The 26127-nt window shown below is 38.2% G+C and overlaps 1 long non-coding RNA gene across 1 annotated transcript in view; it reads right to left on the minus strand.

Moving 5' to 3' along the window:
- Window positions 1-233: 233 nt before the first annotated feature.
- The window catches only part of LOC108584055, a 37689-nt gene continuing 11795 nt past the window's right edge, over window positions 234-26127 (minus strand). Inside the window, exons 2-5 of the long non-coding RNA XR_002519799.2 lie at window positions 24118-24250; window positions 13482-13580; window positions 8447-8506; window positions 234-1971 (exon numbers count right to left, since the gene is read on the minus strand). This is a non-coding gene — a long non-coding RNA (uncharacterized LOC108584055). The remainder of the gene's footprint in view (window positions 1972-8446; window positions 8507-13481; window positions 13581-24117; window positions 24251-26127) is intronic.

The raw sequence follows: 26127 nt of genomic DNA on the forward strand, positions 1-26127 counted from the left end.
CTCGCTGTGCTCCCAGGCTGGAGTGCAGTGGCGTGATCTCGGCTCACTGCAAGCTCCGCCTCCCGGGTTCACGCCATTCTCCCGCCTCAGCTTCCCAAGTAGCTGGGACTACAGGCGCCCACCACCACGCCCGGCTAGTTTTTTGTATTTTTAGTAGAGACGGGGTTTCACCATGTTAGCCAGGATAGTCTCGATCTCCTGACCTCGTGATCCACCCGCCTCGGCCTCCCAAAGTGCTGGGATTACAGGCTTGAGCCACCGCGCCCGGCCACATTAAAATTTTTAACTAACTTTTTCAATATAAAAATGTTTATGTTCTCTATAAAATGTCCACTTATCCCACTTTTTGAGTAAGAAACAATCTTCCTCAAATTGACATTCTGGTTACCATAAGAAAAAAGTACTAAGAAAAAAAAGAAAAAAGAAAAAAAGTACTAGGATGACTGTCAGGAAACCTAGGTTTGAGACCAAGCTAAACATAGTTATTAACTGTGTGATCTCACACAAGTTAAAATCCATTTTGAACCTAAATTTTTCTCATATGTAAAATGGTAATAATAATGAAATCTACTTCATAAAATTAACCAGAAAATTGAGCATCATTAATAATACCAAAAAGTAATATTGATTAATTATAGCTTTCTAGTTATTCTATGAATTGCATTACAAATATTTTGTCATTTTAAGCCGTACAAGGACCTAAATAAGTATGTATTATTATTATCTCTACTTTGAAGAAAAAGCAAGATGAAACTTGCGACGATTAAGTAGCTTCCCCAAGGCCACAGAGCTAATAATCATCACTTCTGTGAAATGCCAAAGACCGTGATTTAATTCTCTTGCATTCCTTTTGTAAAAATATACCTGAAAGTGTTGTAAAACCACAAAGCTCCATTTTAAATGTTACTTCATTTTGTCATTTGTTGTTGTTGAACTTTTTATCGCTGGGCCTGTCTCTGAAGTGAGAAGGTTATTTGTGCAGAGTGCATCTGGTCAATCAAACTATTTGTATAACTCATCCCTGGAGCTGTGCCCTGGTAAGTGAGAGGAGGTGGAGACAGAATTCTCTGGTACCTGAAAAGAATATGTAAGTCTAATTACGTTTGCTGGCACTCTATGACGGCAAAGTCATTCCCAAAGTCCAATAAATCAACTGCAAACAGAAGTTTTAGCATCTTAGTAATTCTTCTAAGATTGAGGGCATATCATGTGTTTTAACTACTTCTCAGTGATGTATTTGTAGATTAGTGAACGTCCAATGATATTAAAGTCTTAGTGCTTTTTGTAAATTCAGACAGGCTCCACTCTCTAAAGATATGTTGTTATTCCAGTGATGTAACAGGGTAAGCTCAGCCTAGTTCCTTTCTTAATTACTCTATTTCACTGTGCCAAAAGAAAAAAAAAAAATCTGTTTCAAAATATATCAGAACTCAGTCCAAAATATAAGCTATTCACCTGTAAAAATAGGGTTGAAAGGATTTTGGAGAAATGTAATTGCATTTTTTTAAGACACACAAAAAACTTTAATTGCTGACTTTATTTTTCCAAGGTCTCTGAGAACTCAAAAGAGGGGCTAAACAGATTCTGTACTTTATAAAAGAAATTAACTTCCCAGATTAATATATTGTTTGCCAAGTTTCAGTTTAGAGTGAATTTTTACAACCAAGTTATAAAACTCCTGAAAATACCATGGGGACTTAGAGTGGAAAAGCTCAGAGAACTCCAATATATCTGATGATAACCTAAGAGCCAAAAACACATGGTGAGATTGCTATCCCAAATGGTGGAAAAGGGACAGAGTCAGTTCATATGGTAAAATAAATGATATATTTTACGGTGTTCATATATTTTGAAAGGCATGCCATAGGGTATTGTGTAAAACTTTATTTGGATCTGTGGGAGACTGAATGACTCATTGCTGGTAATGGGATACAGAGCTCTCTGCTTCAGGGCCACCAGTACAAATCTTCCCTGGGAAGAAAGCGATATAAAATTGTTACAATGGATCAACTTTTGTTTAATCCCCCTTGCCATTTACCCCTGCACTCCACACTCTCCATGCCTTCCACAGGCCTCCGGTCTTGGGGATAAAAGATGCATTGATAATTGAACATAGAGATATTTTTAATGAAGTAAAAATTAATGCTTCTCATTTATTTCCTCTCTAAATCAGTTAATAAATAAGTTGGAAACTTTAACAAAGACCTTAGGAAACCAATGTCATATATCGCAACCAATTAGCAAATGTTCAGTGGATCTCCTTAGTGCTTTAAAAAATCAGCATAAAATACAAGGACGGTGTCCATCTAATGAAACCTTGTATAAAGAATGAGATGGAATGTTTTTCCGTTTGTTTGTGTCCTCTCTGATTTCCTTGGGCAGTGGTTTGTAGTTCTCTTTGAAGAGGTCCTTCACTTTCCTTGTTAGTTGTATTCCTAGGTATTTTACTCTTTTTGTAGCAATTGTGAAGGGGAATTCATTCATGATTTGGCTCTCTGCTTGCCTGTTGTTGGTGTATAGGAATGCTAGTGATTTTTGCACATTGATTTTCTAGCCTGAGACTTAGCTGAAGTTGCTTATCAGCTTAAGAAGCTTTTGGCTGAGACATTGGGGTTTTCTAGATATAGGATCGTGTCATCTACAAACAAAGATAATTTGACTTCCTCCTCCCTATTTGAACGTGCTTTCTTTCTGTTGCCTGATTGCTCTGGTCAGAACTTCCAATACTATGTTGAGTAAGAGTGATGAGAGAAGGCATCCTTGTCCTGTGCCAGTTTTCAGGGGGAATGCTTCCAGCTTTTGCCCATTCCGTATGATATTGGCTATGAGTTTTTCATATGTGGCTCTTACTAGTTTGAGGTATGTTCCTTCGATACCTAGTTTATTGAGAGTTTTTAACATGAAGGGATGTTGAATTTTATCTAAGGCCTTTTCTGCATCTATTGAAATAATCATGCAGTTTTTGTCTTTAGTTCTGTTTATGTGATGAATTATATTCATTGATTTGTGTATGTTGAACCAACCTTGCATCCCAGGGATGATGCTAACTTGATCATGGCAGATAAGCTTTTTGATGTGTTGCTGAATTTGGTTTGCCAGTATGTTATGGAGGATTTTTGCATCGATGTTCATCAGGGATATTGGCCTGAAGATTTTTTTGTTGTTACTGTATCTCTGGCAGGTTTTGGTATCGGTATGATACTGGCCTCATAAAACGAGTTAGGGAGGAGTCCCTCTTATTCGGTTTTTGGAATAGTTTCAGTAGAAATAGTACCAGCTCTTCCACAACCTACAGAATAAGAGAAAAAATTTGCAATCTATCCATCTGACAAAGGTCTAATGTCCTCAGTCTGCAAGGAACTTAAACAAATTTACAAGAAAAAACAAACAAGCCCATTAAAAAGTGTGCAAAGGACATGAACAGACACTTTTCAAAAGAAGACATTCATGTGGCCAATAAACATATTTTAAAAAGCTCAACATCATTGATCATTAGAGAAATGCAAATCAAAGCCAGATGAGATGCCATCTCAGGCCAATCAGTATGGTGATTATTAAAAAGTCCAGAAACAACAGATGCTGGCGAGATTGCAGAGATAAAGGAATGCTTTTACACTGTTGGTGGGAGTGTAAATTAGTTCAACCATTGGAGACAGTGTGGCCATTCTCAAAGACCTAGAAGCAGAAATATCATTTGACTCAGTAATCCCATTGCTGGGTATATCCCCAGAGGAATCTAAATCATCCTATTATAAAGATACATACATACACATGTTCACGGCAGCACTATTCACAATAGCAAAGACATGGAATCACACCAAATGCCCATTAATGATAGACTGGATAAAAAAATGTGATGCGTATACACCATGAAATACTCCGCAGCCATAAAAAGGAACAAGATCATGCCCTTTGCAGGGACAAGGATGGAGCTGGAAGTCATTTTCCTCAGCAAAATAACACAAGAATAGAAAACCAAGCACTGCATGTCCTCACTTATAACTGGGAGCTGAACAATGAGACCACATGGACACAGGGAGGGGACTACGCACACTGGGCCTGTCAGGGGTAAGGGTGAGCATCAGGAAGAACAGTGAATGGATGCTGGGCTTAACACCCGGGTGATGGGTTGATCTGTTCAGCAACCATCATTGCACACATTTACCTATATAACAAACCTGTACATCCTGCACATGTACCCTAGAACTTAAAAGTTGAAGAAAAGAAAAAGAACGAGGTAATAACTAAACTGAGTTTGTAAAAGCAATAGGAACAAAGAAAATACATTCACTGGGCGGATTCTATGGATTGAGTATTCCTACTTACATAACATTGAAATCTCACCACAACCCTCTGAGATACAGGTATTTTTCTTACATGTTGGCAGATGGAGAAACTGGAGCTTAAAGAGGTTGAGTTGCTCAGGCTTCACAGATAATAAGAGATAGGGCTGAGAATCAAACACAGATCTGTATTATTCTAAATCTTGTCTCTGTTTTCACCTTCAGCCGTTGAGGGTGTGCTGAAGACATAAAATAACAGCAATATGTTCCCAGCAAATTAAAAGAATTATGCTGCCAATGAATGTCCATGCTCGTTTTTCAAATACAGGTATTCTACCCTTACGGGTCATCTCTCTACCAAAAATTTGAAGTGCTTTAAGAATCTGATTCTGGATGTTCCATGGGAGCATACCCCCATAATGATGAAACCATGCATCCTATTCTAGTAATGGGAAAGCGTTAGCAGCAAATCTAGCATAGGTGACACCTGAAGAAGATCATTTTTAATACTCCCTGCTCCATATGATCAAATTTTCTTATTGAAAATCATAAATGTATACAACCAGTAACTAATAAGTAAAGTTTAGGGAAACTGAAACATCGGCAAAAGGTAAAATTTAGGTAACTATTAATTTTTACCACTGATGCACATTTTATGTTTTGATTTGTTCTTTGGTTTTAAAACAACTGATAATTTATAATTAAATTTTACAGATGTTTTATCTCAATAAAATATTTCATATATGAACTAAAACTTGTACTTGCCAACCAAAAACTTTGTATTTAATGTTTCAAATTTTAAACACAGATTTAAAACTCAAATTGGTCACATAAGATGATAGAATTGAAATAACTCAGATTCCAATCCTCCATTATTACATTTTCTCACTGTTTATTTCAAATCTACTGTTTAAAACACAGGAATATGTAGTACCATAGGGATTGGAGACACAAATAATGCCTAAAGAAAATTCAACATTCTAATCTCTAACAAACTTCATCTCAAAACATGTATAGTTAAGACCATATGTGTTATGGAACTAGTTGAATAACTGGGAGTTCTCCAAATTAACTTCCATGTAAAAAACAATGCTCATTAGAGGATAATAAAAATGTGCTAATTTGAAGCTTACATACATATTATTAAAATTTACAATTATGATTGCTTAGAACTTAGACAAACAAAAAGTTTTTGAGGAAGAATTATTTTGTTACCAGCTTTGTTTAGAATTGCCAGCACATGGTTATAATGAAAACCACTCTACTTTTAGCAAGCTTTATTATTCTTTCCAAGTTCTCTCCAGGCGCTGCACCCAGGACAGATGGTGCTCATTGCCCCCACCTTTAGTGTGCCACTAGCTCAGTCACTTTTTCAATATTGACGTACCAAAAATATCTGGAATGGAATGACATCTCCTCTGAGGCAGGGGATAATTAACTCGTCCCCACAAAGTATAAATAATCTCTTTCTTCACAAAATAAATATGTTTTTCTGACACTATCTGACATTTCCATCCAGTGTGCTTTTGAAACTGTATGCTCTTGTTTTTGTTTTTTGTTTTTTTTTTGTTGTTGTTGAGACAGTCTCACTCTGTCACTCGGGCAGGAGTGCAGTGGTGCAATCTCAGCTCACTGCAACCTCCACCTCCTGGGTTCGAGCAATTCTCATGCCTCAGCCTCCCGAGCAGCTGGGACTATGGATGTGTACCACCAAGTCAAGCTAATTTTTTTTTTTTTTTTTTGGATTTTTTGGTAGAGATGGGGTTTCACCATGTTGGCCAGGCGGGTCTCAAACTCCTGACCTTGAGTGATCTGCCCTCCTTGGGCCTCCCAGAGTTCTGGGATGACAGGTGTGAGCCACTGTGCCCAGCCAGAAACTACATGCTCTTAATCACCACTCCCAAGAACAAATGATGGAAACAAGTGGCTGCTTGTTGGTTGTTTGTTTGCTTGTTTGCTTGTTTTTGTCATCTTAGTGACATACCCGAATTGCAACAGAGACAACATGCCTACATAACAGCAAGAGTAGGATAATAAAGAGCAGATCACATGCCAGCCATGGGATATAAGGACATCTCAAGCAATTGCCCATCCAGGAAGGGTTGAGGAAAGTCCAAGCCTTAGGGTCATATTAACATTTCACTTTAAGTAAAATTTGTACCTCAATGTGAACATATTTGCTAGCTATTTTGCTGGAAATCATGCCCAGCACAATAAAAAAATAAGGGGTAACATGCAAGGTATGTTATATAACCAACAAATGAACAAAGATTCTATTATCTATAAAACACAGCCATGTATCTATCACCAGGGTCAATACTGACCATGTCTGAAAGGTACCAAAAGGCAAGAAAGATGGCATAGAAAACTATCATACCAAATGAAAACCTATTATTAGAAACAGGAAACTAACAATAGTTATTCAGAAAGGAAGCCCACCGACATTTGTCCAACACTGACATTCTCGCAGTCAGCTTTTACGCCCCACACATGAATTGACTCCTGTTCTACAGCACATGAAAAACACACCTTTGTATCCAACCTTGTCTAAAAAAATTATCTTACATAACATACTACCTGCAATACACACACACACAAGCAGCAACTAAAACAACAGGACTTTAAAAGTAGCTAGAGTCCGTCTAAAAACTTCTTCTCTGTAGTAAATATTGTCTCTGTAGGTGATATTGTAACAATAACTTTTAAATTAAGCTAATTAGTCAGGACTTTCTAACTGCCCTCAGCTCAATGCCTTAAAAGTTCTTTATTCTGGACATGGATTTTTATTTGGTTTCCATATCTCACTATGTTATCTGAAAAGATTCCACTTAATCATTTCTTTGAATGTTGCCTTCATCTTCACCATCTTGCATTAACTGAAATCAGCCACCACTTGAGGATATTATTACCTCTGCAGGGCATCCAAGGGGTATTTATTTTTTATACTTCACCCCACTTACCATTAAGCCTGTTTAAAAGAACCATATATACTTCTTGCTCTTAATTGCTTTTTCCAATGAACTATATTATTTTAACTTTTATTTTAAGTTCTGGGTTACATGTGCAGGTTTGTTACATAGGTAAACTTGTGTCATGGGAGTTTGTTGTACAGATTATTTCATCAGCCAGGTATTAAGCCTAGTACCTACTAGTTATTCTTCCTGATCCTCTCCCTCCTCCCACCCTCCAACAGGCCCCAGTGTGTGTTGTTCCCCTCTATGTGTCCATGTGTTCTCATCATTTAGCTTCCAGTTATAAGTGAGAACATGTAGTATTTGGTTTTCCATTCCTGTGTTAGTTTGCTAAGAATAATGGCTTCCAGTTTCATCCATGTCCCTGCAAAAAAAAAATATATATATATATATATATATATATCATTATTTTTTATGGCTGCATAGTATTCCATGGTGTATATATACCATATTTTCTTTATCCAGTCTATCACTGATGGGAATTTAGGTTGATTCCATGTCTTTACTATTGTGAGTGTTGGATGTGGTTTTAAAATAGAATGGTTTCTATTTCTGTGGGTCCAATAAAGTATTTTTTATTGCTTTTTCCATTGCTTTTCATTGTTTTCAATGAGTGTTTTGTCCATTGCATTTTCTTTTGTTCTTCTACATCCCTAAAAATGTCCTGTTCCATTGAAACATTTGCCACTGGACTCTACTCCTGTGCCATGTTGCAGTCATCTACCATCCTTCTGGAGCCAGTCTTGTCATGATCTTCTGCTGATTTTCTTGTCACTCTTTCTCCTTCCCTGAATACTGGAGCATCTGGCCTACTGTACTTCTCGCTGCTGCCTCCCTTGTCATCTTTGTCCAATAACCACAAATCAATGGAAATTCAATTCCTAGAAATTCCTTTACCTCCTCATCTCCAGTGACCTTGTCTTCTTCCTATACCAAGCCCACCACTCCGTGTTTATACCAGTAATAACTACCTCTCCTCAAAAATGTCAATACTATGTTTATGAAATTTTTTGACTCCACCAGAACCTTAAAAATATTGACCAAATCACCATGTCTCTGTTTATTATCCTGTCATATTTTCACTTACTTCTTTACCCACTTGTATTCTACTCAATGGACCATCATTATATCTATTCTCTTATATATACCTGAGCTCCTCCAACTGTCTTTTATTCTGTTGTAATTACTTACCAAATTTCTATTACTGGTTAAATAGGACTCTCCATCAAATCTCTGCTTTCATCCAGGTATCTGAAGAGGCAGAATAATATCACCATATGTTTATGTTCACAAACTCAAAGCTTCAGCACTGCTTAGCAATCCAACTGTATTGCTCTAATTAATTTACTTTCCTACTTCTGAGACAACTCATCCATACCTTCACTTTCATTCTCAAAATGCTAACATCCTGTATCCCCCTTATCACTCTCAGCTGTTGATCTTCCTTCTCAGTTCAAGCAGCAACCAGAAAAATGAACCAGTGCCTTAAAAAACACAATCTGCCAAAACTCAAGAAGAAATAGGTAATCTGAATAGGTCTATATCTATTTTAAAAATCAAATCAATATTTAATAATCTTTTAGAACAGAAAGTACTATTCACTGGTGAATTCTACCAAAAACCTAAGGAAGAATGTTTTTTGGTTTTGTTTGTTTGTTTGTTTTTGTTTGTTTGTTTTAGATGGAGTCTCGCTCTGTCAGGCTGCAGTGCAGTGACACGATCTTGTCTCACTGCAACCTCCACTTCCTGGGTTGAAGCAATTCTCCTGTCTCAGCCTCCCAAGTAGCTGTGACTATAGGTGCACACCACCACGCCCAGCTAATTTTTGTATTTTTAGTTGAGACAGGGTTACACCATGTTGGTCAGGCTGGTCTTGAACTCCTGACCTCAGATGATCCACCCGCCTCGGCCTCCCAAGTGCTGGGATTATAGGTATGAGCCACCACACCCAGCCTAAGGAAGAAATTATACAGTTCTCTGCAATCTCTTTCAGAAGGTAGACGAAATACTCCCTAACTCATTCTGTGAGGCTAACAATACCCTAATTCCAAAACAATGCAAAAGCATTACAAGAAAACTACAGACCAGTATCTCTTATGAACAGAAATGCAAAATTCTCAGTAAAATACTAGCAAATCGAATACAACAATATATAAAAGTAATTATACAGCATGAACAAATGGGATGTAGCCCACGTCTGCAAGGCTGGTTCAACATTTGAAAATCAATTAATTTAATCCATCATATCAAGAGGCTAAAGGAAAAATAACAAGATTGTATTAATAGATGCAGAAGATAATTTGACAAAATCCAATGCCCACTCTTGATAACTCACTGAACTAGGAATAGAAGGGAAATTTTTTAACTGAATAAAAAAATCTACAAAACAAATCTTACTGCTAATATCATATGTAATAATGAGAAACTCAAAGCTTTCCCATCAAGACAGAGAGCAAGACAAAGGTGTACCCTCTCATCAGTGCTTTTCAACATTGAACTGTAAGTCCTAGCTAATAAGACAAGAAAAGGAAACAAAATGCATATAGATTAAGAAAGAAGTAAGCAGTAATAAAAATTTCTTTGTTCACAGGTGACATACTCATTTATGTAGAAATTCCAGAAAAAGTAACAAAAAAACTGGAACTAATAAGTGATTGTAGCAAGATGTCAGGATACAAGATTAATACACAAGAGTAAATTGCTTTTTTACAAACCAGCAATAAACAAGTAGAATTTGAATTTAAAATCACAATACCATTTAAATTATCACTCAAAAATGAAATAAGTAGAAATCTAACAAAATACATATAAGATTTATAAGATGAAAACTACAAAACTGTGATGAAAGAGATCAAAGAAAAACCAAATAAATGGAAAAAAGTTATATTTATGGATAGGAAGACTAAATATTGTCAAGATGCCAGTTCTTTTCAATTTGATCTATACATTCAATGCAATGCCAATTAAAGTCTCGGCAAGCTTTTTTGGGGAGTATCAACAAACTGATTCTAAATTGTATATAGAGAGGCAAAAGACCCAAAATAGCCAACATAACATTGAAGAATAAAGTTGGAGGATTGACCCTATTTGACTTCAAGACTTAATATAAACCTACAATAATCGAGACAGTGTGGTATTGGCAAAAGAATAAACAAATAGACCTATGGAATGGAATTGAGATCCCAGAAATAGACCAACAAAACTATAGTCAATTGATCATTGACAAAGGAACAAAGGCAATAAAAAGAAGAAAAGATAGTCTTTTAACAAATGGTGCTAGAACAACTGAACATCTACATACAAAATACAGAAAGAATCTAGACACTGCCCTTCACACAATATAGCTTAAAAATAAAAAGAATCTAGACACTGCTCTTCCCAAAAACTAACTGAAAATGGATCACAAACCTATGTGTAAAATGTAGGACTACAAAACTCCTAGAAGATAAGATAGAAAAAAAAATTCTAGATCACCTTAGCTTCGGTGATGACTTTTTAGAGACAGCACCAAATGCATAATCCATGAAAGAAAGAATTGATAAGCTGGACCTCATTAAAATTAAAAATTCCTGCTCTGTGAAAGACACTATCAAGAGAATGATAACCCATAGTCTGGGAGAAACTATTTGTAAGGGACATATCTAATTATGGATTCTTACGCAAAATACACCAAGAACACTTAAAATTCAACAATAAGAAAACAATCCAATTTTTAAAAGGGGCCTTAACAGACCTTAATAGACACATTACCAAAGAAGATATGCAGATGACAAATAAGCATATGAAAAGTCGCTCCACATCACAGGCACCAGAAACATGCAAATTAAAACAATGAGATACCAGCATGATTTATAATCCTTTGGGTATATACCCAGTAATGGGATGACTGGGTCGAATGGTATTTCTAGTTCTAGATCCTTGAGGAATCGCCATACTGTTTTCCACAATGGCTGAACTAGTTTACAGACCCAACAGTGTAAAAGTGTTCCTATTTCTCCACATCCTCTTCAGCACCTGTTGTTTCATGACTTTTTAATGATTGCCATTCTAACTGGTGTGAGATGGTATCTCATTGTGGTTTTGATTTGCATTTCTCTGATGGTGAGTGATGATGAGCATTTTTTCATGTGTCTGTTGGCTGCATAAATGTCTTCTTTTGAGAAGTGTCTGTTCATATCCTTTGCCACAATAGCAAAGACTTAGAATCAACCCAAATGTCCATCAGTGACAGACTGGATTAAGAAAATTTGGCACACATACACCATGGAATACTATGTAGCCATAAAAAAGGATGAGTTCGTGTCCTTTGTAGGGACATGGATGCAGCTGGAAACCATCATTCTCAACAAACTATCACAAGAACAGAAAACCAAACACCGCATGTTCTCACTCATAGGTGGGAATTGAACAGTGAGAACACTTAGACACAGGAAGGGGAACATCACACACTGGGGCCTATTGTGGGGAGGCGGGAGGGAGGAGGGATAGCATTAGGAGATATACCTAATGTAAATGATGAGTTAATGGGTGCAGCACACCAACATGGCACATGTATGCATATGTAACAAACCTGCATATTGTGCACATGTACCCTAGAACTTAAACTATAATTAAAAAAAAAAAAAATGGGATACCGCTGCCACCTATTAGAGTGGCTAAAACCCAAAACACTAACACCACCAAATGCCAAGAAGGATGTGGAACAATAGGAGCCCTCATTCATTGCTTGTGGGAATGCAAAATGGTACAATGACTTTGGAAGACAATTGGCAGTTTCTCACAAAACTACTCTTATTTATTTATTTATTATGTTTATTTTATTTTAGTTTTTTTTTTTTTTTTTTTTTGACACGGAGTCTCGCTCTGTCACCCAGGCTAGAGTGCAGTGGTGCGATCTCGGCTCCTGGGTTCACATCATTCTCCTGCCTCAGCCTCCCAAGTAACTGGGACTACAGGTGCCCGCCACCACCGCTGGCTAATTTTTTTTGTACTTTTTTAGTAGAGATGGGGTTTCACCATGTTAGCCAGGATGGTCTCAATCTCCTGACCTCGTGATCCACCCGCCTCAGCTTCCCAAAGTGCTGGGATTACAGGCGTGAGCCACTACACCCTGTCACAAGACTACTCTTACCATACGAGTCAGCAATTTATTTCCGTACTAGTCACCCAAATGAGTTGAAAACTTGTGTCCTTACAAAACCCTCCACATGGATATTTATTACAGCTTTATTCATTATTGTCAAAACTTGAAAGCAATCAAGATGTCCTTAAGTAGGTAAATAGAAAAATAAACATCCAGACAATGTAGCCACTATTGTGATACTGGAAACCTTGTGATTAGATAAGATTATCTATGACATAAGTGTAGACACAGAAGAAAAGAGGACAGAAGACTGAGTCCCAGGACACTCTAATATTTAGAAGTCATGAAGAGGAAGAGGACTCTCGATCTCTAGTCTAAATGCTCCCCTGAACATTCCATTTGCATATTCAATTCAATGATAAAAAGAAATGAGCTGGCCAGGCGCAGTGGTTCATGCCTGTAATGCCAGCACTTTGGGAGGCCAAGAAGGCAGATCACTTGAGGTCAAGATTTCGAGACCATCCTGGCCAACATGGTGAAACCCCATCTCTACTAACAATACAAAAATTATCCAGGCATGGTGGCACACGCCTGTAATCCCAGCTACTCAGGAGGCTGAGGCATGAGAATCACTTGAGCCCAGGAGGCAGAGGTTGCAGTGAGCCAAGATCGTGCCACTGCACTCCAACCTGGGCGACAGAGCGAGACTCCATCTCAAAAAAAAAAAAGTTATAATGATACCTATCCTTATACATTTATCCAAACCCATAGAATGTACAACACCAAGAGTGATTCCTAATGTAAACTATGGACTCTGGGTGATAATGATGTGTCAATGTAGGTTTATCAGCTGTAACAAATGTACCACTCTGGTGGGGGATGTTGCTAATGAGGAAGTCTGTGCAGGTTTGGGGGGCGGGGATATATAGGAAATCTCTATACCTTCTGCTCAACATTGTTGTGAACCTAAAACTGCTTTTTTAAAATAGTCCATTTTAAAACAAAGAAGCAACCAGAAAAAAACTTCTGTCTCCCACCACTAAATTTATTGACCTACTTGTGTCTTCATTCCTGCACTTTTCTTTCCATCGTGGATGAAAGGCAAACCCCTACATGATAATATTACATTTTATCCCCACCTACCTATTCAAGGACTTTGTTCCTAGAGTCTTTATTCATTTCTTCTCCATCATTAATTTCCCCTTTTCCAAATCATTTTCATATTGATAAAATTATGTGTATCTGCCAACAGAAAATATAAGAAATTCTCTTAATCGAGCATCTTATTCAACTATTGCTCCATTCACCTGATTCTCTTTAAAGAAGGCCCTTTAAAAATTTAACGATACCTAACGTAGATGACGGGTTGATGGGTGCAGCAACCCATCATGGCACGTGTATACCTATGTAACAAACCTGCACGTTCTGAGCATGTATCCCAGAACTTAAAGTATAATAATAAAAATAAATAAATAAAAAAAATTTAACTATACTAAGTGTTTCTCAACCTCGTGTTTTCTCAAAGAAGTACCAGTCAGGCTTTTATCTCCACTCATATATTGCCTTATATTGGTTGCCGATGACTCCATATTGCTAAATCAATGGTCAGTGCACTACCACAAATTTTCTTGACCCCTCAGAAGAATGTGGCACAGGCGACCACTTTCTTTTTCTTGAAACTATGTCTTTACTAGGCCTTTCCATACCCCACTCTTAGATTTTTCTCCTACCTCATTTGACCCTCCTTTCATTCTCCATTGCCTCTTCCTTTTCATTACTTCTAAATGTTAGAGTACCCTGGGACACGGTCTCCTGTCCTCTTTTCTTCTGTATCTACACTCATCTCATAGCTAATCTTATCTAATCACAAGACTTCCAGTATCACAATAGTGGCTACATTTGTATCTCTAGCCTAATTCTCCCCTGAACGTTCAGCTTGCTGCATATATGACCTCAATGAAATTTATTGTTCCTCTATACAACCTATGGGTGGGGAGGAAGCTAGAGTTATGTGTCTCTGCTTTGCTTTCTCAACAGATTTCTTCATTTCAGTAATTGGCACATCTTTGAAGCAGCAGTCCAGTGGTTCTTGGAACTGAGCTCACCGCTAAAGAATCAATAAAGTCAGTCAGCAACTTCTCAACATTGGCATCACAACCACCTTATTGCAAACCATCCTTTTTCTTCAGTATGTCCACTACAATAACATTCTCCTTGGTCTTGGCTCCTGCCACCAACCATCTATTCTCCACACAAAAGTCAGTTATCCTTTAAAAATTTAAATCAGAGCACATTACTTCCTTGTTTAACAATCTCCAATGGCTTTCCACACACTGGTAAGTAAATCCAAAATTCTTACCATGATCTGCAACGTGACCTATCTCTGACTATCTTGTTAATATAGTCTCCCACCATTTACCCCTCATTCACTCTACTTCCTCTCCATAGCATCCATGCACTTTCTCAAAATAGGCCAAGACCATGTCCACATTTGGCCTTTGCATTTGCTATTCCATCTGCCTGGAATGCTCTTCCACTTCATCTTTCCAACAGCTTGGTTTGTGCCTCATTTGGGTCTCTGCTCAAATGTCATCTCATCAGTTAGATCTTTAGTAAACATTCTATTTGAAATAACATCCCTGTTGTTCTCCACACCCTTATTCTGCTTTGCTTTTCAAAACAGCAGTTGTCGCCAACTAGTATTTTAGTGTGCATTAGGCAACATATGATAGTGGGCTATTTCATGAAGATAGACATTTGAATCCAGAGTGCATCAGAGAGCTTATCTAATTATCTTTATCCAAATTATCTATGACCAAATAAGACAATTAGGGGCCAAGAACTAGCATTAAACTCAAAACCCTGGAATTGTAAGGGGAATAACAAGGGGTATGGGCCTGGTTGCTAATGCTAAAGAATGTAGTATTGCAGCAATAATGGTGCATTAAGGAAGAGAAATAGTATTCGGGTAGCCAAAGAAGTTACCAAGCATTCCAAAAACACCCAAACACCAAGACATAACAAAAGTTGCTGGGCACCTCCAACAATAGTCTAGGTTCTTGCCCTAAGTTTCTTTAATTGTGTCAGGTCCACTTAACATTTGTTTCATTTTCTACTTACAGTACGATTCCTGCTTTCTCAGAAGGACTTATATTAATCTGTACTTACCCAAAGGCAGAAGTGGACCTAAGTTAATGGATGAAGTTTCTGTGAATCAGCAAATACAACTAAGTTAAGGAATGATGAGTTTTTCATTATCTATCTAGTTGTCTCTATCATCAGGCTGACATGTCCTTAAAAATACCTTTCATAGGCTCATTTCTTGAGTGATTTTATGGTCAGTTGTTTATATTTTCATCTGCTCCATTAACTTATAAACTCATCAATGGTAATCTCCCAAAGTCTACCACAATGCCTGGCTTGGTCATACCATATTTTAAAAAATTATTATTGTATGTGACTTTAGATATTCTGAATATGTGTTTCTCAGTGCTTACAGGGGATCCAGGCAGGTCTTTAGGATAAAAAAAAATGCACATGTGATTAATGTTAGAGTTTGGCCAACTATATCTACTAAATTTCAGTCAGATTTCACCATATCAATTATTTTAATAGAGAGAATTTAATATAAAGATTCTTAATTGGGTATTGAGGAAGTGAAACGCAAATAGGAACAGTAAGGTATCACAGAGATAGGAATTGCAGGAACCAACTCTCACTCCAAGGAAACAAAAGGAAGAGATTTGAATTATTAAAACATAGAAGCTTAGAGGAGAAAGTAAACAGGGTAAGGACTCAGTCTTCTGGGGAGAGGCACTGGTACCAGGAGGAGATGAGACTTGTTCTGTGAGTATTGGAAAAACTGCGAATAGATGTCATCTGTGGCTACTGGAACGAACTGCTGCTGCCACTGTCAAGGAGCTGGATTCATAGTGATAGGACCAGGAATCAGCAGAAAGAAGTGAATCTCTCCAGTCTTCATCTAGAAATTTATTATAATCATACAATTATTTGTTTACTATGTGTCCTCTTCATAAGTCTTTGAGCTCCATTACTGGTTGGGCTACCATTAAATGCCTAAAGTCTGTCAAAAGCAAGGATGAATTCCAAATAAATGAATGATACCTATTGAATTAAGCAACCTACTTGAAAGTTGAAACTGTCAGAAGGCATGAAAAGGCTTCACCCTGAGAAGGTAAGAGATGTAGGATAAATCATCATTTGTCTGTTGGTCCATGGATAATTAATAATTGTGTGCAGTAAATTTAGTAATAATTTTGTTATAGTAGGTTTACAGATTTCTCTTTTGTTTTTTCGGTTTTGCTTTTGTTTTTTCGAGACGAAATTTCGTTCTTAATTGCGCAGGCTGGAGTGCAATGGGGCTATCTCAGCTCCCTGCAAACTCCACCTCCGAGGTTTAAGCGATTATCCTGCCTCAGCCTCCCAAGTAGCCGGGATTATAGGCTTGTGCCACCGCACCCGGCTAATTCTGTGTTTTTACTAGAGATGGGGTTTCACCATGTTGATCAGACTGGTCTGGAACTCCTGACCTCAGGTGATCCACCAGCCTCGGCCTCCCAAAGTGCTGGGATTACAGGCATGAGCCACCGTGTCCAGCCCAGATTTCTTTTCAACCTAGCAGCAAGTGTGTTTCCATAGTTTCTCAATTTTGTTTGATGTCTTCCTGTGAGCAGACAACCCTATTTTTTAAACAGGAAAATCCTATGAGATCCAAAGCATACTGTTGTGTGCACAATATATTTTGAGTACTTTCTTTCTAAGATTTATACATTTCATGAATGAGTTTGTTTTTAGAGGAATCCTTCCCTGTTGTGATAGCCCAAGGGAATGCAAGTTAGACATCCTGGCTTATTTCTAACACCCCCATCTTAAAATTTCATTAAAGCTTTCTAACTGCCTCTCACAAAAATGTTTTATTTTTAGCCTCTTTATCTGACCTTCACATCTGCATCTTAATCACAACATTCTGAAATCAGATGGAATCCAAAGAGAACAACATTTTCTCCCCTATTTCACTGAACATTATTTCATGCAGAAGGATATGTTGGCGTGGATGTGAATATAGCACCAAGGGCAGATGCCAATTAATGAATCACTTCTACAGGAAAAATGGGCCAACATATACACACATTGCGTCTTATTCTATATCACCTTCTCCTTTTGAGCCTAATTACACAAAAGGAACAGGAAATGTTTGAGGCCAAGTAACACAATACAATTGGAAAAAGTTGTCTTATTCAAAGACTCTCTAAATATATAATACAGGAAGGCACTGGTGAGGTTTATAATAATGAAAGGAAAGATGATTTAAAAGTAAATGACGCACATTTTTCAGCATATTTGGTCATATTTCCAAATGACCCATTCTCCTGTTTTGTTCCATATGCTAGTTTCCTTGAATAAATCAATTCCATGTGATAAGCTTTAAAAAAGAGACCTGTGATATGTACAAAAGCATTAAACATAATTTGAAATTTAAATTGTGTTCCAAAGAAATTGTAGTGCATTAGATTATGTTCAACATTTACTGCTGTTATTTAGTCCATTTACATAGAGCAATAAAAGACAGCTAAACCATTAAATTACATGACTTCCTCAAAATTGCTCTTCAATTATGATAAAATTAAGCTTTTGTGTCCTATTTATAAACATAGATAAATAACCAATACATTGCAGATACCATTGTACTACAACCCAGTTTAATTTTCAATAGTTTCCACAGGGCTTTGATCATTTGCTGATATTAGCTGATAAATTTGTTTGTGTGTGTGTGTGTGTGTGTGTGTGCGCGTACAGGCACACAATGTGTCTGTAAGCTTTGTTAAATTATCTCTAAGGAAGAAGGCAACCATATAATTCTTTGAAAATGAAGGGCATAGAATAGGACTTAACAACTGTCTTAAAGACAAATTGGCTTTGAGAAAACGAAAGTAAAATTAACTGCAAGGAAAATATAGGATAAAGGAATTATCAGGAAAGAATACTGATTTTCCCAACTTGAAGGGTAGTTTTTGGAGTATTAATGAATTTGTGATTTATTAAAATCTCAATTCTCATTGATTTTCACAGAATTTTTCAGCCACCTTTAAATCTTGAAAAGCCTAGAGTCCTTGTTCCAGGTGATGTTGTGTGATGAGAAAAGAGAGTTTTATGAATTGCCTCCAGACGACTCCTTGGCTGGTAATCCTGTATCTTTATGCTATATGAATCCACTAGATAAACAATGAGGTCTCCACTCCACTTAAGCTACAATCACATTTGGATTAATCCCTCTTAACTAACTTTCTTTCCTGACTAACTTAAAAATTAAGAAAGTAAGAATTGGTAAAAAATAAAATTGAATTATAATCTGTAAAATTTACCAAGATGAGTCCAAGTCCAACAGAAAATCAATAATGCTAGTCATGAAAATTTTGTAAATTACTTCTTTCCTTCTCTTGATTTAGCTATTTTCCTTCTACATCTACACAGCACGCATCAGAGCAGAGTGTTGGCAACGTTCTGGTGAAATTGCAAAGAGTATATAGCCAAGTGGGAGGAACTAAGCCAAAAAGATTGTCTTGCTTTTAGCGAGGAATCCTGAGGTAATCCTGGCTAAAGCAAGTTTATGGCTTAGTGTAAACAAATAAATGATGTAATGGGGTCTGTGATCATTACTAGTGAGACAAAAGTGCATTTTAATGTATGATTCTCATCTCTGTGATAATTCTCTGCAAGCTTGTGATTTAAATCAAGAGCTCTGACCCGTGAGGAGATGTGCAATCTGCTACATCCAACACGGACTTGTTCATTACTCCATGCAAAGGCTGGCAAAGGGAAGAGAAGAACCTCAGTTGAAGATTTGGACACCATCATCAACACCTGTTTCCAGTTGAAACCTGCTGAACCAATTTCTGTTTTCAAAACTAATTGAGAAAGTTAAGAAGTTTTGCAGCAGATGAAAAAACACAAAGGGCCTCTCCTGCCAGAGGAGAAGTTGGGTAATATACCTCACAAAAAAAAAAAAAAAAATTTCATTTAAAGAGAAAAATAGTCATCTGCCAATACGGCAGCCAGAGATTGCAGCCAGAATTCCAACAGTGCTCCAACTTCCAGTCTGCTCCTTGACCAGAAGGGGGATACTACCCTTGCTAACAAGATTGGCGTCCCTGGAGAAGCTATCCATTATGGCACAAGGAAGCAAGGATATGGCAAAATGAGGAAATACAGGTTCTCAGGCACAGTGCCAACCGTAAAGGGGGAGCAGAGCTGCTTTCGACTAAGGCTGAAGACATGTAAAGCACACAGACTTAACAACAGTGGTGACAAGATGTCCAGACAGGCAGTTTGATCACAGATCTCATCTGGCAGCTCTCCATTCTCTTCTGGCTTAGATACCAGATAAAGATCTTTGTTTCTCCTTCCTTCTTGTCTGATTTTGGGAAAGGTTTCCCTACTGCTACCCCTCCATTATTTTGACTGACAATCCAAATTGTGTCTACAGGCACAATCAATGTTACTGTAGTCTTTGGATTAACTAACGACTGCCCTTTTAACCAGCCCATGACAGTTTCTGTACTAACTAAGACAAAACCACCGACTTAGAGTCAGAGGTAATTTGCATTGTATTTTTACACAAATCGAGTTCTAATTCTTGCTATTACATGCAATAAATCACCAAATGTATTTTGTAGTTTGAGAGGTAGTACATTGAATGCAGTGGTTCTCAAACTTTGCTGTACACTTTACAAAGTACCGATGTCTCACTGCAAACTCAAACATGCTGATTTAATTGATTTAGGGTGTCATCTGGACATTGAGATTTGTAAAAACTCAGCAAGTGATTTTATTGTGCAGGTAGGTGTGGGAACCACTGTCATAGTGACTAAACAAATGAGTTCTGTAGCCTCCTTAGTTCAAAACTCAGCTTCACCGTTTTCTAAGTGTATGACTTTGGAAAGGTTAATTCACCAGCTGATAGTAATGATCTCAAACAGTTACTTTGAGGATTTAATACAAGAGCATAGAAAAGTGCCTAGGACAAGCAAGTGCTCAATCAATGTGAGTTTTAAAATGAATCATTTATTAAAAGCATGTATAAGTACCAATCCAAACAGAAGAAGACGTTTACATGATTTTCTTATTGATTTCTTAAATGAATTCCATTCATTTGATATGTATTTACTAAATAACATGCATTAGTTTTCTATATGCATTAGTGTTCTATGGTGGCCATACAAATGACCAAACACTTAGTGGTTTAAAACAAGATAAGATGTGTTATGTTAGTTTTATAGGTCAGAAGTCTAATGCAGTCTCACTTAGCTAAAGTCAAGGTGTTGCCAGCAAGTGTTCCTTTCTGGAGGCTTCAGGGTAGAATCTGTTTCTGTGCCTTTTTCAGCCTCCCACATTCCTTGGCTTGTGATCTCCTTCTCCCTGGCTTTCGTCCATCTTCAAACCCAGCAGCATTGCATCTCTCTGACACTTTTCCATGGCCATATCTCTTGCTGACTAACCCCAGCTGGAAAAGATTCTTCAATTCTAAAGACCCATGTGATTACACTGGGCCCATCTGGATAAGAAAGGCTAATCTCCCCATCTCAAGGCCAGTAGGGTCAATCACAGCTGTTAAGTGCCTTGTGCCCTGTACACTAACATTCATAGGTTCCAGGGATGCAGCGTGTGGACATCTTCAGGGAGCCACATTCTTTCTATCACAGAATTACTGTGGCCTTGTATCAGATTTTAAAATTTTTTCTCTTGGACGAATAAAACTCTTCCACCCCTTAAAACTTAATATAAACTCCTCATTTTGCAAAATAACTTCAAGTATTATGGAAATCATAAAATTTGAACAAATTATGTCTATTCCTGGCACCCAATAATTGATCATGTAGTTAGCAATTAACCAAATCATTCCCAGGTAGAGAAAATAGCAATTCTGTTTTTGTTTTTTATTGATTGATTTTTTTTTTTTTTTTTGAGACAGAGTCTCACTCTGTCGCCCAGGCTGATATGCAGTGGCGCGATCTCAGGCTCACTGCAACCTCTGCTTCCCGGGTTCAAGCGATTCTCCTGCCTCAGCCTCCTGAGTAGCTGGGATTACAGGCGCATGCCACCATACCCGGTTAATTTTTGTATTTTTAGTAGAGATGGGGTTTCACCATGTTGGCCAGGCTGGTCTTGAACTCCTGACCTCATGATTCACCTGCCTTGGCCTCCCAAAGTGCTGGGATTACAGGCGTGAGCCACGGTGCCTGGCCCCTGTGTTAAATTTTTTAACTTTTCTATTATTTCCTAGGATTTAGCTACAAACTTTCTTATCCAACTTTCCTTAGAACTTTAGTAGGTTTTTAAAGTTGCCAGATTCCCTTCCCATTGCAATGGCATATTATTCCTCAAGATTACAAACACCAATCCAAACCCCCACCATAAAGCTACTTTAACAAAAATAAGTAATGAGATCCCACCCAGCTTGATCTTGTTTCCTGACACTATTCATACCTCTCTGGATAATCCATCATTTCTCTGCAGTACCAATTGACCCTGAAAAGTCTGGGCAAGTTCCCAGAAACCTGTGAGTTGGCCCACACACTGTGTAAGAGGGTGTGGGTATTACACCCTGGAAAGGCTTGCTGAGCAAATATCCTCCTTCCAGCCAATGTCTCATCTTGAAAATGCGTAGTTGGACCTTTCTCCTGGGCATCAACATCTGCCCACCATGCTCACTCAGACGGGCTCGCTTGACCACACCATTGAGTTCAGGTTAGCCACACAACTACATCCTCAGCCCTTCTTTATCAAACATAGTTGTGGTTCATTATAGTGGCTCACATTCTCCTTTCTCTTCCCTGAGTTTCTATCCTCTTCTGTCTGCAAAGCAATTTATAACAGCCCATCTTCCCCCACTTGTGGAATGGAAGAGGTGGGGAGTCGGGGCCCATGTCTTATTGTGGTGGAGGGATAATGGGAAGATAAGACTAGATAAGGCAGCAGGGCCAGATGATGGAAGGCTCTGGATTTTGGGCTGAGGGATTTGGGTATGATTCATTAAATGATAGGACACCAGCATAGGCTCCTGGGTAGAGGAGAGACAAGAAGATAGTGGTATTTTCAAAAGGACTATCTCACAATGCCATGTGTGATGACTTGGAAGCAGGGAGAAAACAGAAGAGAAGCCAGTTAGGAGACTATCACAAGAACCCAAGTCTAAGGTGATAAGAACCTGTAAGGATGTGACAATGTACTTGAAGCAGGAGCAAGGATAAATTCAAGAGACTTCAGGAAGGGAAAATCTATAGGACTTAATGACTAATTTTATATGGGTGATAAATTTAAGAGAGACCTCAAAGATGACTCTAAAATGTAAGCCTAAGACAGCAGGAAGATGGTGGTGCCTCTGACACAGTAAGGAGCCTGGAAAGGTAATTGGATTTGAAAGTTTGGATCAGATGAACAGTAATTACAGTGCTTGTGTTACTCCCTGATCAAAATCCATCAATAGCTTCTCATTGCAAGTAGTATAAATTCCAAGTGCTTAACATCACCCATAAGATTCTGTCTTAAATAACCCTAACGTCTCTATAATCTTATCTCTCATAATTCTTCTAATAGTAAATATCTTTTTTTTTTTTTTTTTTTTTTTTTGAGACGGAGTCTTGCTCTGTCGCCCAGGCTGGAGTGCAGTGGCCAGATCTCAGCTCACTGCAAGCTCCGCCTCCCGGGTTCACGCCATTCTCCTGCCTCAGCCTCCCGAGTAGCTGGGACTACAGGCGCCCGCCACCTCGCCCGGCTAGTTTTTTTGTATTTTTTTAGTAGAGACGGGGTTTCACTGTGTTAGCCAGGATGGTCTCGATCTTCTGACCTCGTGATCCGCCCGTCTCGGCCTCCCAAAGTGCTGGGATTACAGGCTTGAGCCACCGCGCCCGGCCGTAAATATCTTTCAGTACATTGCATGAGCCAAATTATTGTCTGTCTTTATGGTTGGACCCATGTCTGGCCAAATGCAGAGCTCCATACTGTAATCATCCCAAGGAATGTGAGATGTCATACATGCATGCTGATTTTAAAAGAAATGGTGGGAAAGCCTCTCTCTTTTTCTCTGGGACAGAAGCTATAAGAATGATGTAGCCTTGTGATTGCTAGTGGCCAACCTGCCACCAAATAGAGGAAGTCTCTGAGAATGAGGCCAAGCAAAGGCAAATAGAACCAAGAGATGGATAGAGAGACAGAAATCTGAGGCCTCATATAAATCCTTGGATCCAGTCAAGCCTTACTGTCTCCACCTTTTAAATGTCCCACTTATATGGACTAAACAGTTCTCTTTTTTCACCTTAGGCTTGGAGTCTGTCACTTTCAGTCCAGAGTCCTGATTCTTCTATTATCTCAAGGCTCCTCGTCTGCAGGGAAGGTTTTTCTCTATGATCTTTGCCTGACTGAGTCTCACTTATCTTTAGGGCTTAGCTTAAATAATACTTTCTCAAAAAGCCATGTCACAAAAACCAAAGAGGACCAAATTAGGTCCCTCTTTGCTGTTCTCTCAAATTACCCTACTATTTTCCTTTACAGGTTATTCCTGTAATTTGGAGTGGTATGCTCATATGCATTTATTTATTTAAGATCTGTCTTCCTTAATGTTATAATACACATTACCCTCTGTACCCTCCTGAAGTCCCACTAGAATGATAATAATGACGCTTTTTGAAGATATAAATCCAAATTAAAGAAAGCATGACAAAACATTAAAAGTTAGAAAGCAGGTGGATGAGTAGCAACTGACCTGGTGCACCCAAGGCAACTGAATCCTGAGCCGGAAGGAGGCAAAAATGAGAAGCAGCTTGATCTACATCATGGAAGTCCCCAGAGACTCAGGAATCCTTGGCACCAATTGCCTCCGAATGTGGAAGGTAGAGCTAAAACCAAGTCAGAGTAAGAATAGCTAGTACACGGAAAGCTATACAAATAAAAATAAAAATCATGACTATGATTGTTATTGTTAATCCCAGGAAAAATTAAATGTTGCACAGGGAAAGATAATAATAATAAAAGCAAAAATTTCTAACACTTATTTAGTGCTTACTAGAAGGCATGCATTGTTCTAATTCTTTATATTAATTTTATATTCATTCAGTTATTAAATATTAATTACCACAACTCATTGTTGCAGATATTATGAGTACCTCATTCTACAGTTGAAGAAACTGAAACAAAGCTAGCTCCTAATATAAGTACTGTCTTTGGGATTTGAATCCAGGTAGTTGGACTCCAGAATCTGTTCTCCTAACTATTACTCCATGTTACCTCTTAAAATAATCATAGTACGTTATCTATCTTTCACTGTAAGTAATATTTTTATAGTCAAACATAAACACTGATTATTCATTTAATTCAAACTTTAAAATGATTCTTTAAAAAGAATAGGGAGAAAATATGTATAGGTATAATGTGGTATATGTGAAAGGAAGTTAAATCTTCTTCATTTACCTTGGAAGCCAATAGCTAAGAACATACAAAAATAGGAAGAAAGAAAGAGGAATGTAAGTATTATTTCTAGAGATTTTTAAATAATGCCCAAAAATACCAGTTAAAAGAATTGAATGTGGTTCCACAAATAGGATATGACAGGATATGAGGTTTCCTTCAGGGAATGAATTTTACCAAGGCTTTTAGAAATATTTGCCTGTGTAAAGTGTGTGCTTGGATAATTTTAATGTTTTAAGTCACTGCTGAAAGTTTCGGTTAGTATCACTAAGGTGGCATTTAAATGCATAGGTATGGGTTAACTCTCAGAGTGAGTAGAGAGGAAAGGTCCCTAGGACAGAGTTCTTTGGAGCCCTACATGGCCCACAGATTGGAAGCCAAAGGAACAAGAGGAAGCAAAGAAGAAACACGAAAAAACCAAAGAGAAAAATCAAAGGCCTCAAAGAAGTTCAATGACCTAGAAAGCAGAGATCAGGAGAGAGCATTGGGAAGGAGGGACCCGTCAATGGGAACCAAAAGAAGGGAACGACAATGAGCAACTGAGCCAAGACTGCGCAAAGCTGCAAGTGGAAGACCAGAGCATTTCAGCAGTGGGTGGGGAGCAAAGGCCACGGCGTGGGGAATTACGGAAGGAGCTGTTGGTAAGACATCAGATGGAGTGAGGACAAGTCACAGTTGTCAGTGTAGCAATGAATCCTAAAGAGGTCGTTACTCTGGCATAGAACTCTCTACCTCAACAGCTGCCCAGCTGATGCGATTATTTCCCGAAGTATGCTGCCAAGGGAGAAGCTGCCCCTTTTAAAATAGGGAAGGAATGACAGGAAATCATTGGTAAGAACTTGTTGACAGGAGGAAAATGACATGGTTAGTTTCTGGTGGTGGCAGGGTGCCATTATCAGCCATGCCAAAGCAAAGAAAATATTATATCTAGAAAATAATATTTCCATGCCTACCACATAAATTCTAGCCAGATGGTGCCCTGAGGAACGTGATCTCCTTTGGCTTTGATGACAAGTACAGAGGAGCAAAGACCTGCTTTTCACTATTGATGAGCCCCGGTTGTTGGTTGCATGAATCAGGAGACAAGCTTTGGGTAGGATCACAGCCAGCCTGGTGTTAGACCTGAAGGTAAGTAAGAGGTCACTGTTTAATTTCAAGAAGAGCACCAAGCACATGCTGAAAAAGAGAGAAGCTACCTGGCAGCATTAAAGTAGAGCCTCTGGAATGCAATTGTGTTCTGGGGGCTGACTGATGAGACAGTGCTCAGTGCTCCAACCAACAAAGTATGTATGTGATGTGGGGAGCAGAA

This window comes from Papio anubis, chromosome 1 (assembly GCF_008728515.1).
Source record: "Papio anubis isolate 15944 chromosome 1, Panubis1.0, whole genome shotgun sequence".
In the NCBI taxonomy this organism is placed as follows: Eukaryota; Metazoa; Chordata; class Mammalia; order Primates; family Cercopithecidae; genus Papio; species Papio anubis.